The sequence below is a fragment of the Tachyglossus aculeatus genome, unplaced genomic scaffold, assembly GCF_015852505.1.
Source record: "Tachyglossus aculeatus isolate mTacAcu1 unplaced genomic scaffold, mTacAcu1.pri scaffold_78_arrow_ctg1, whole genome shotgun sequence".
Lineage (NCBI taxonomy): Eukaryota > Metazoa > Chordata > Mammalia > Monotremata > Tachyglossidae > Tachyglossus > Tachyglossus aculeatus.
This window is the reverse complement of record NW_024045093.1, coordinates 1,674,463-1,687,318: the sequence shown is the minus strand read 5'-3', so window position 1 is coordinate 1,687,318 and position 12,856 is coordinate 1,674,463.

Here is a 12,856-nt window from a genome sequence, read left to right as displayed (position 1 = left end):
TCATCCTCCTGATGAGCCAGCGTCGGCAGAGAAGATGACAAGTTTATTTCCAGTCTGTGTTTTGGTAGAAGTTGCACAGACGCAGGTGTGGAGCTCCCGGGCAGAAACAGTCCTCAGAGCTCTCCGGCTCTACGAAGGCCACGGGCTCAGGCTGGGACCCGATAAAATGGGAAGGAGAGAGGGAGACTGGGTCCTTCCTCAGAAAACAACTAAACTTGGTTTAGTTCTGCTCCAGGCTCAAGGATAGAGTTAGAGGTGGTTGTGGTGGTGGGGGTGGGGGTGGGGCCTCTCAGGAATATTTCCCTTGTCACCGGTTTCTATCTCGTCTGTCACAGCGAGGTCAGTAGGGGGCATCAGGCAGGAGGCTGGAAGAGTGATAAGGTCATTAAGTGTCAGGTACTGAGCCTGAGCCTCCCAGACTCCCTTCCCTGGTACCCCAAAGCAGAGGCTACTGTAGCCAGGAAAGACAGCCCTCTGGGAGGAGGCCACTCCCCACATCCTGACCTAAGCTGTGAGGTCACCCTGCTTCCTACATTGAGTGTACCTGGCACCAAAACAGACAATGCCTCAACGTCACTGCCTGAGATAGCAGCTCCATCTCTCTTATGTTTTCTCTAACAACATAGCACAGAGTCCAATTGTGACGTGAGCCTGAACTTCTCACCCCTAAATTGCCCTCCCAAACTGCACCTCTCAGATCTGGGCTGCCTCAGCTATAATGATGAACCAAGACAGCATGGCTTAGGAGTTAGAGTACGTGGGTTCTTAGGAAAGAGCATGCACGGGCTTAGGAGTTAGAGGACGTGGGTTCTTTTTCCAGCTCTGCTACTTGTCTGCTTTGTGACCATGGGCAAGCCACTTCTCTTCTCAGTACCTCAGTAACCTCATCTGTCAAATGGGGATTAAGACTGTGGGCCCCATTTGGGACAAGCCGATTACCTTGTATCTACTCCAGCGCTTAGCACAGGGCTTGGTCCATAGTTAGAGCTTAACAAATACCATAATTAAGAGAAGCAGAGCAGCTTAGTGGAAGGAGCCCGGGTTTGGGAGTCAGAGGACGTGGGTTCTAATACTGGCTCTGCCACTTTTCTGCTGTGTGACCTTGGGCAAGCCACTTAACTTCTCAGTGCCTCAGTTACCTTAACTGTAAAATGGGGATCAAGACTGTGAACCCCACTTGGGGCCATCTGATTATCTTGTACCTACCCCAGAGCTTAGAACAGTGCTTGGTACACAGTAACTGCTTACCAAATACCTTAATTATAATAATTGCTACTAAGACTTTCCTGGGACCAGCTCTGGATGAGGCTGGTCCAGCATCAGGAAAGAATTGTACAGTAGCAGATTTTCTGTTCAGACACAACCCAGTTAAAAGTCCAAAATGTTTCTCAGGAAGAGCCAGTTACTGGTGCCTAACTGTGTGCTGCAGAACCGGATTCGATAGAACAGTGCTTTGCACAAAATAAGTGCTTAACCAGTACCTTTATCATTATTATTATTATTATTCATCCCAGTCCTGCCCTTCACCCTAGCCAGCCAATCCCCCACTCGGCCTGGTCAACCCAGTCCCCAACTCTCGCTCATCCACAGCCTCATCCTGCACCTCCAGGCAAGGAGAACGTCTTGCGTAGCTGAGGCGAGGGGCTAGACAGAGTCTCAGGGCACATTCCCACCATGGGCTAAGGGGGAGGCCACCTGCACTCACAAAGCAAACTTGAGTGTGGCATGCACTCTGGGCCATGAGCTCCAGACCACAGACCTGTGGGAAAATTGGACAGAAACAGGTAGGACTGGATGGATTTTTATCATCTGTGGTTCTTCCTCTCAACTACAGCAGGGGCTTGGGTCTTCCCGAGTTGGAGCGTGGCCATCCAGAGTTGTGCTCATTCTTTCCGAGCCAGGCTAGACTCCGGTTCCCTGCCCCTCCTGATTTCTCAGACAGTGAATCACCTTGATGATGGGTGCCAGATCTCTTATCAAGAAGCAGTGTGGCCTTTGGAAAGAGCGCATGCCTGGCAGTCAGGGGACCTGGATTCTAAATTTGTCTCTCTCTCTTGCTTATGGCTTGACCTTAGACAAGTTGCTTAACTTCTCTGATTTTCTGGATCCTTAGCTGTGAAATAGGATTGAGGATCATGGATTGTGCCTACCACCTGTACTGTAGTTTCCCAAATGCTTAGTATAGTATGTTACCCAAATTAAGTGCTCAATAAGTAGCACTGATTGAAGATTAATTACCTATTCTCCCTTCCACTTTTAGCCATGAGCCCCCATGTGGTACTGGGGCTGTGCCCCATCTGATTATCTTGTATCTACCCCAGTGATTGCTACAGTGTTTTTCATACATTGTGATGAATGAATACCCCAATTATAATTACTAGTAAGTGAATGAGAGGTGTACTACACAAGGATGTTGGGAAATGCAGAGTAATGAAATGATACATTCCTGGACCACAGGGTGCTTCCACTTTATTGGAAAGAAAAAGATAACAATATTTACAACCAGTACCAGACTCTGGGGACATTGCCCCTTATCCCTTTTATGCATGTGCAGAAGGATGACACCAGCTTCATCCCATGTCCACACCTCCACTGCTTTTCCCAGAATACTTCAGGCTGAGACACTGCCAATCCCCAACTCAATTGGTTGCTTTAGAGATGGGCCCTAGAACTGTGGTTAGACTCAGGGAGATGGGCTGTGAGACCTATGTGGGACAGAGACTTTTCCAGAATAATCATCTTTTATCTCTTCCAGTGCTTAGTCCAGTGCTGAGAACATAATAAGCAAACAACAAATTCCATAGTGATTAATTACTATTAGGACACAGCCTGGGAATCTTTCTGTAGGAGCAGGTAAAGGGAAGGGAGTCTGGATTGGGAAAGCAACATGGCCTAGTGGATAGAGCACTGGCCTTGAAGTCAGAGGGAACTGGGTTCTAATCCCAGCTCTAACACTTGGGTAAGTCTCTAAACTTCTCTGTGCTTCAGTCACCACAACTGTAAAATGGGGATTAAGACTATGAGTCCCATGAGAAACATGGTCTTCGTCCCATTTGATTACCTTGTATTTAGTGCACTTAGTACAGTGCTTGACACATTGTAAGTGCTTAGAAAGTGCAATTATTAGTATCCCCCTTTTAGACTGTGAGCTCACTGTGAGCAGGGAACGTCTGTTTACTGTTACATTTTACTCTCCCAAGTGCTTAGTACAGTGGTTTGCACGCAGTAAGTGCTCAATAACTTTGATTGAAGGAATGAATGAATGAATGGATCCTATACACTTTGAGCGCCTGCTCAGTTCATAGAAGTTCCTGAAGCCTGTCATGTTGGCAGCTTTCCCAGGAGGCGATCACTGGGTGGTGTCTGTTGGTGAAGGAAGTTCTGGGGCTCCCAAAACTCATTATTTGCCTTTCAGTGTGCATCTCCAATCATTCACTAACTCTTGTCCGTTCTCCCTTCACAGCATCTCTGTAACCTGCCCCTTCATCTCTGGCCAAATTGCATCCATAAAGGTCCAAGCATATGTCTTATCCTCCAAGGAGGCTCAGCCTCCTCATTGACCTCCCTGCCCCCAGGCTTTCCCCACTCCAGTCCATACTCAACAAGGCGGTCCGGATCATTTTCATTCATTCATTCATTCAATCAATCGTATTTATTGAGCGCTTACTGTGTGCAGACCACTGTACTAAGCGCTTGGGAAGTACAATTCAGCAACAGAGACAATCCCTGCCCAACAACGGGCTCACAGTCTAGAGGGGGGAGAGAGACAACAAAACAAAACATGTGGACAGGTGTCAAGTCATCAGAATAAATAGAATTAAAGCTAGATGCACATCATTAACAAACTAAATAGAATAGTAAATATGTACAAGTAAAATAAATACAGCAATAATATATACAGGTGCTGCGGCGAGGGAAAGGAGGTAGGACGGGTGATGGGGAGAGGGAGAGAAAAGAGGGGGCTCAGTCTGGGAAGGCCTCCTGGAGGAGGTGAGCTCTCAATAAGGCTTTGAAGGGAGAAGGAGAGCTAGCTTGGCCGATATGTGGAGGGAGGGCATTCCAGGCCAGGGGGAAGATGTGGGCCGGGGGTCGACAGCGGGCAGGAGAGAATAAGGCACAGTGAGGAGGTTAGCGGCATAGGAGCCGAGGGTGGCGGGCTGGGCTGTAGAAGGAGAGAAGGGAGGTGAGGTAGGAGGGGGCGAGGTGATGGAGAGTCTTGAAGCCGAGTGTGAGGAGTTTCTACCTGATGCGTACATTGATTGGTAGCCACTGGAGATTTTTGAAGAGGGTAGTAACATGCCCAGAGTATTTCTGGACAAAGACAATCCGGACAGCAGTGTGAAGTATGGATTGAAGTGGGAAGAGAGGAGGATGAGAGATTGGAGAGGAGGCTGATACAGTAATCCAGACAGGATAGGATGAGAGCTTGAACGAGAAGGGTAGCGGTTTGGATGTAGAGGAAAGGGCGGATCTTGGCAATGTTGCGGAGCTGAGACCGGCAGGTTTTGGTGATGGCTTGGATGTGAGGGGTGAACGAGAAAGCGGAGTCGAGGATGACACTAAGGTTGTGGGCTTGTGAGATGGGAAGGATGGTAGTGCCGTCAACAGTGATGGGAAAGTCAGGGAGAGGGCAGGGTTTGGGAGGGAAGACAAGGAGTTCAGTCTCGGACATGTTGAGTTTTAGGTGGCGGGCAGACATCCAGATGGAGATGTCCTGAAGACAGGAGGAGATGCGAGCCTGGAGGGAGGGAGAGAGAGCAGGGGCAGGGATGTAGATTTGGGTGTCATCAGCGTAGAGAAGATCGTTGAAGCCATGGAAGCGAATGAGTTCACCAAGTGAGTGAGTGTAGATAGAGAACAGAAGGGGACCAAGAACTGACCCTTGAGGATCACCTACAGTAAGGGGATGGGAGGGGGAGGAGGAGCCCGCAAAGGAGACTGAGAATGAACGGCCGGAGAGATAAGAGCCACCAACCCCTCAAAATACCCCAGGGGTTGCCCATCGTTCTCTGCATCGAACAGAAACTTTTTGCTATCTGCTTTAAAACAATCAATCAACCCTCCCCCTCCTACCTATCCTTTCTAATATCCCACTGCAACCTAGTCCATACACTTTACTCCTCTAAAGGGAAGTTATTTACTGTATTCCACCTTATTTCTCTCGCAGCTCGCTCTTTGTTCACGTCCTCTCTCTCGACTGGAAATTCCATCCCTTTTCATATCTAATAGCCTATAGCTCTCCCAAGCTTTAAAGCTCTATTAAAATCATATTTCCTCTAGGAAACCTTCCTTGACTAACCTCTCACCTCCCCACTGTAGTACTCCCTTCTGCCTCTCTTTTTCACTTGTGTACTTTCTCCCTAGCACTTTGATATTCACTCCAGAGCCCTCGTATATGCATCTTCTGTTGCTTCTCCTGTTTGTAATTGCTTTTCTTGATTATCTCACTGACTAGACTGTAGGCTGCTTGTGGGCAGGGAGGGTGTCTACCAACTGTATTGTTCACTCCCTAGGGTTTAGAAGAGTGTTCTGTGAACAGAAGCTGTTCAGTAGATGCCACTGATTGACTGCAGGGATAAGGGGATAAGAGTTGGCCTTGCTCTGGGGGCAGAGAAGATGAGTCTGTCTGGCCGTAGTGTCCTCCAGAACTGTTCTGAACCTGAAATGATTTGCCTCAGACTGGGGATACCTTTTGGATCTATTACTAAGTGCTTAGTACAGTGCTCTGCGCCCAGTAAGCACTCAATAAATATGACTGACTAACTGAATGAATGAAACTGGGGAAGTCAGAAGAAGCTGTAATTCTAGGAATATCTTTGAACTGACTCTGGTGAGTTTCACTGTGGCTTTTCTGGCCAGGCAGGAGGAGGCTGACTGACACCTTCAACAAGGCCAAGTTCATCATGTTCATTATGCTGGTATTCTATAGTGCCTGGGCCTCCTTCCTCCCCGTATACCAGAGAACCAAGAGGAAGACCATGGTGCCCACAGAGATCTTTCTTCTTTCATTCATTCATTCAATCATATTTCCTGAATGCATACTGTATGCAGAGCACTGTACTAAGCGCTTGGAAAGTGCAATTCAGCAACAAATAGAGACAATCCCTGCCCAACAACGGGCTCACAGTCTAGAAGCAGGGAGACAGACATTATGGCCTCTGGTACCGGTCATCTTGGCTGCAACGTTGTCCCCAAGAGCTACATGATTCGACTGTGGCCTGCCAGGAATATCTGAGAGCAGTTGCAGAGGAAATGATCTCCGGTACAGTAGTTCAAGATTGTTGTTTTCATCATCCAACATTTTTCTCAACCCCAATTTTATTGCAATGGCAGTATAAAAGGAGAAGGAAATCCTGTCAGGGACAACCAACAGGGATTCAGGGGCAGATCTGAATCAGATGTCAGGCCTGGATGCTCCTGTGGATCACTGGGGTGTTTGTCCCATGGCCTCCAGGACTCTTGCTTCCTCTAGGCTGGATTCCTACCATGATGGCTGCTGCCACATGCCTTGTTATCTGGGAGAACACCCCAGGCCGGGGCCAGATGATTCCCAATGCAGTGGAGTGGCTGTTCTGGACACACATCCCCGTGGGTTTGAGCAAATGAAATTGCAAAGCAGGGTTTGGCAAATATAGTGGAGAAACTCAAAGAAGTTCCTGAGGTGAGCAGATGCTTGAAGCCGGGGTAGGGGCAGTACTCTACCTCAAAGTCTAATGGGGAGGTGGGAGAGAAACAGGCGCCAAGACCTGCTCCCCACACCCTCCTCTCTGTAGGTGGGCTACAGAGGAGCTGCCATCTGGGGTAACTCGGTCTCTGAGTTCAGGGCCCTGAGGGAGGAGGGGTTGAGGCTCCCTCTCCTGCCCGGCCTCTGGCTCAAGGACACTAAGGGCCAGGGCTTGGGCTCTGCACTTTCCCTAACTGATGTCTTGGGAGAGAGGATCAGGGCATTTCCCATCATGCTCAAGGACAGACCCTCAGTCTCCCTACGGAAGGTTGCTTGGCTCCATTTGATTCTGGTAGTTGCCTTCAATCCCCTGAATTGTTCTCTTTCCTGTGACTCCTCTGTTTCCCAGAGCCCTCAGCCGTGACCCGAACTTTACCCATAACAATTGACTGTACGGCCCTTTGCCTCTTCAGTAGGATTTTGCGCTCGGAGGTTGATGTTACCCTTCTCCTCCCCAGGCTTGTGATCTGGGTCAGAGAGGTGAGCCCCACCTGATCTCTAACCCAGAGCCCCAAACATAGAGTCTTTGCTGCTTCGGGGCATCTCCAGGCTGCTTTTAACATGGAGGCCAGTCCAAAAGTAGTTTTCCTCATTGTTCCTTTCCCTCTCTGGCCAAATCGTGGTCTGGGTTGAGCTCTGCTGACATGAAGAGATCACCATGAAAGCTGGGTCCCAGGTGTCCTGGAGGGGAGATGGTAATTGCTGGTGTCTTTGCTTGGCCATCTCTTGGGCTGGGTTAGGTAGGGATTGGCTCTTTCAGAGAGGGGTTCATGTGGAGAGAGGCCTGAACTATCATGGCTTCCCTCTAGTCATCTCCAAGGGCTAGAGTTGGTTATGGGTGTGTCACCCTGCCAAAGGGTCACCTAGGAATGTGATCCCCACATAGTCACGGTGAGATCACGTACTGATGATCACAGCAACCACACTTGGTGAACTGGGAATCTCAGAGCAATTTCCCTAGTGAGAACTCCAGGAGTGGAATGGCAGCCCCAAGACGGCCTGGAATTCCCTCCTCCTTCATAGCCAACGGGTGATCATTCTCCCCGGCTTCAAAGCCTTATTAAAATCGTACCTCCTCTCAGTAGCCCTCCCTGACTAAACTCTCATGCCATCACTCTACTTCCACTCCCTCCTGGTTCGCCTACAAACTGAGGTCTGTACCTCATAAGCACTTGGATACCTCAGCCCCACAGCACTTATATGAGAAGGATGGCTTACATGCGAAGCAGCATAAGAGCACGGAAAGAGCACGGGCTTGGGAGTCAGAGGATGTGGGTTCCAATGTTGCCTCCACCTCTTGTCCACTGTGTGACCTTGGGAAAGCCACTTAACATCAGTTACCTCATCTGTAAAATGAGAATCTAGACTGTGAGCCCCATGTGGGATAACCTGCTTACCTTGCATCTACCCCCAGCTCTTAGAACAGTGATTGGCACATAGTAAGCACTTGAGAAATTCCATTACTATTATTGTTATTATTATTATTATTATATCCCTATTCTTATTCTCTACTGCTTCCCATATCTTTAATTTACTTTAATATCTGTCTTCCCTTATCAGTAAATCAATGGTATTTATTAAGCACTTACCATGTACAGAGCACTGTCTTAAGCACTTGGGAGAATTCAATACAACATATTGGTAGATATATTCCCTGCTCACAAGGAGGGTGAAACAGCGATTACTAGACTGTAAGGTCTTTGTGATCAGGAATTGGGTCTACCAACCCAGATTCTCACAGGTTTAGTACAGTGCTCTGAGATCAGTAAGTGTTCAATAAATACAATTGATTGATTGATACTGCCATTATTATTATTACTAATCTTCATATATCTATGAAAATACGAACATATATATCTGTAGACTATAAATTCCCCCTCTAGATTGCAAACTTGTTGTGAGAAAAGAACATGTCTTTTAACTCTGTTATATTTTACTCTCCTAAATGCATCTTAGAGTGTTCTGCACACAGTAAATGCTCAATAAATATGATTGATCGATAGATCTAGACAATGATTGATTGATACTCCTAATGTTGCAACTATTCTTAATCTTCATATATATTATTGATTCATACTACTAATATTATTACTAACTATACTAACCTTCATATGTCTTCAGGGACCCAGTAATAGACAATCAGTCAATCAGTCATTAGGATTTGTTGAGCAGTTACTATGTGCATACTACCGGAATAAACTTTTGGAAGAGTAAAATATAACAAAATTATCAGACGATTTCCCTGCCCTTAGCACATGGAGAAATTCTTCCTCTCTTAGATTCCTCTTCTGATCTGGACTGGGAACTGGGTCACCTTTATTTAACTCACATCAGCCAAAGAATGTGCAGGATCAGAAGAAATTTCCCTTTTCTCCCCGTCACCTCTCCCCTGCTCCTCTCTGGGGTCAACAGGACTGTTCTGGGCTAGAGAGCACCAATCTTTGCTGAGAAAGAGGCTCACTTCATCTCAGACTGTTCCTGATCTGATTGTTCATTCATTCATTATTCAATTGAATTTACTGAGGACTTACTGGGTGCAAAGCAACATACTGAGATCTTTGGAGAGTACAATACACAAATAAGCAGGCAGATTATTTTTCCACAACGAGTTTACAGTCTAGATACAGTCTTGTGTCTGCCACAACACGTACCAACAGTTCTTGGAACCTACTAAACGCTTAGCAAGTGGCACATTTATTTTTATCTTGTTGGTCCTCGACACTGGTGGCAGTGACAGGAAGGTCTGTGTATGCGGTGGGAGCTGTCAGAATCCTCCCTCCCCTCCTTGGCTCTCCGGTTGGCCGTGCTGTCCTCTCAGATGAAGACTGGGTTATTTCCTGGGGGATTCCCGATGGGAATAATAGGCCCAGGGCTCCGCTGAGACAGCTGACTGTCCGGGGATATCAGAAGGCAGGGATCGTGGGCTCCCTGTTGTCCCAGCCCACACAACCTAAATATCTGCCCAGTTCCACGTGGTTTCATCTCTGGGACTGCTTCCTAGAACAACTTCAATGGACTATTCATCATTCCCTTTCTGGGATTAATAAAAACACTGGAAATTTAAACCTCATTTCATTCCGGGAATTAGGACCATCTGAATATCTCATCAGATGCAGTATGGCCTAATGGAAATAATAATGATGGTATTTGTTAAGTGCTTGCTATGTACGAAGCACTGTTCTCAGCACTGGGGAGGATATAAGGTGATCAGGTTGTCCCACGTGGAGCTCACAGTCTTAATCCCCATTTTACAGATGAGGTAACTGAGGCCCAGAGAAGTTAAGTGACTTGCCCAAAGTCACGCAGCTGACAAGTGGCAGAGCCAGGATTAGAACACATGACCTCTGGCTCCCAAGCCCATGCTCTTTCCACTGAGCCACACTAGAACCTGTGGAAAGAGATCGGGACTGGAAGTCAGTGGACCGGATTGCTAATTACAGCTCCACCTCTGCTCTGCTGTGTGACCTTCACTTCCCTGTGCCTCAGTTCCCTCTTCTGAAAAATAAGGATTCAATACCTGTTTTCCCTTTTACTGTGAAAACCATGTGTGATCTGATTACTTTTTGTCTACCCCAGTGCTTAATTCACTGTTTGGCATATAGTAAGCACTTAACAAATGCCATTTTTTAAAAATGGGGGGAGGGTAGAGGAGGGAAGCAGAGAATGGCTGGAGGAATGAAATCTAAGTGGGCTCCTCTCCTGATGAGCTTTGTTCTAAGGAATGGCAGTATGGCAGGGGATGGGCACTGAATGACCTTCAAGAACTTTATTGCAAACTCTGGTGGCAAGCATGACCAGAAGCAATTTTAGAAAGATCTGGTGCAGCACCCATTTTAGGATGCAACAAGGGGTGGCCATTTTGGGAGTAGTAGCAATCAATCAATCATATTTATTAAGCACTTACTATGTGCCAGACAATGTACTAAGAATTTGGGAGACTGCAATAAAACAGATTTGGTAGACATGTTCCCTGTCCACAATGAGTTTACAGTATAGAGAGAGAGACAGACATTAATACCAATAAATAAATGACAGATATGGGCATAAGTGGTGTGGGGCAGAGGGTGGGGTGAATAAAGGCTGCAAATCCAACTGCAAGGGCGACGCAGAAGGGAGTGGATGAAGAAGGCTTAATCAGGGAAGGCCTCCTGGAGGAGATCCACCTTCAATATGGCTTTGAAGGTGGGGAGAGTCATTGTCTGTTGGACACAAAGAGAGAGGGCGTTCCAGGCCAGAGGCAGGACTTAGGCGAGGGGTCGATGGGGAGATGGATTATGTCGAGGTATAGTGAGTAGTCTGGAATTAGAGAAGTAGAGTGTGTGGGCTGTGTTTTGGTAGGAAAACAGGGGCAAGGTGATTTAGAAAGGATTGACTCCTGTGAAATGGGCGTTAGCTCAAAACGTTCCTCAGAGCGAACTTCATATCCCTGTTTCTCTGGATTATCCTCTCACACCCAGCAGCCTCCCCAAGGCAGCCTGCATGTCCCTGTTCCATATACTGTAGATGAGTGGGTTCAGGGTGAGGGGCAACACCGAGTAAAACAGGGACACCAGCAGCTCCAGAGTCGAGGGGGAGCCTGACACGGACTTAAGGTAAGCAAAGGCTCCGGTCGAGAGAAAAACGGCAATGACTGCCAGGTGGGGTAGGCATGTGGAGAAGGCTTTGGCCCGACTCTCGATTGACGGGAACCTCAGCACGTCTGAGAAGATCTGGACGAAGGAGACAACGATGGAGACGAAGGAGACAAAACTAAAGCCAATGCCGATGACCACGCTGATGTCGATGACAACGTGCATTTTGGAGCAGGACATGTTCAGTAAGGAGGGAACGTTGTAGAAGAACTGATGCATCAGGTTGGACTCGCAGAAATTTACCGTGAACATCCCGGCTGAGTACATCGCCCTGAAGAGCCCCCGGCTGAGCCAAAAGGCCGTGGTCATTTTCCCAAAGGCCCCTCGGTCCATGATGGCCCCAGAGCACAGGGGGCAGCAGATGGCGGCATAGCTATCATAGAACATCGCCTTGAGGTTGAACAGCTCTGAAGCTATGAAGAGAATAACCAAAAAGACCTGGGCTACACAGCCCTCAAAACAGACTTCACTACAGTCGGTCATGGAGTTGATGATGAGCTGGTCATGGAGTTGGAGTTCCTCAGAAATCTCCAGTGGCTACCAATCAACCTATGCATCAGGCATAAACTTCTCACCCTGGGCTTCAAGGCTCTCCATCACCTCGCCACCTCCTACCTCACCTCCCTTCTCTCCTTCTACAGCCCAGCCCGCACCCTCCACTCCTCTGCCGCTAATCTCCTCACCGTGCCTCGTTCTCGCCTGTCCCGCCGTCGACCCCCGGCCCATGTCATCCCCCTGGCCTGGAATGCCCTCTGTCCCCACATCTGCCAAGCTAGCTCTCTTCCTCCCTTCAAGGCCCTACTGAGAGCTCACCTCCTCCAGGAGGCCTTCCCAGACTGAGCCCCCTCTTTCCTCTCCCCCTCCTCCCACTCTCCATCCCCCGCCTTACCTCCTTCCCTTCCCCACAGCACCTGTATATATGTATATATGTTTGTACGTATTTATTCCTCTATTTATTTATACATTTTACTTGTCCATATCTATTCTATTTATTTTATTTTGTTAATATGTTTTGTTTTGTTCTCTGTCTCCCCCTTCTAGACTGTGAGCCCCACTGTTGGGTAGGGACCATCTCTATGTGTTGCAAACTTGTATTTCCCAAGCTCTAAGTACAGTGCTCTGCACAAAATAAGCGCTCAATAAATATGATTGATTGATTGATTGATTGATGATGGACTTAGAGACGGTGACAGAAATGAGGCAGCAATCAAATAAGGACAGGTGCTTAAGGAAGAAATAAATGGAGGAATGGAGGCGCTGGTCGAGGACGGTGACAGCGATGAAGAGGACAGCCCCCATCAGGGCCTCCAGGTAGACCAGGAGGAACAGTGTGACATGGACCAGCTGCAGTTCCTGGATCGCCGAGCATCCATACGGGAGTAATCCCACCACCTTGGTGGCATTGGTCATGCTGTTTGAGATATGTTCGAGGGAAGAAGAATAATCCTGAGAAAAGCACAGATGTAAGAAGCAGTATAACATAGCAGAAAAAAACCCGGGC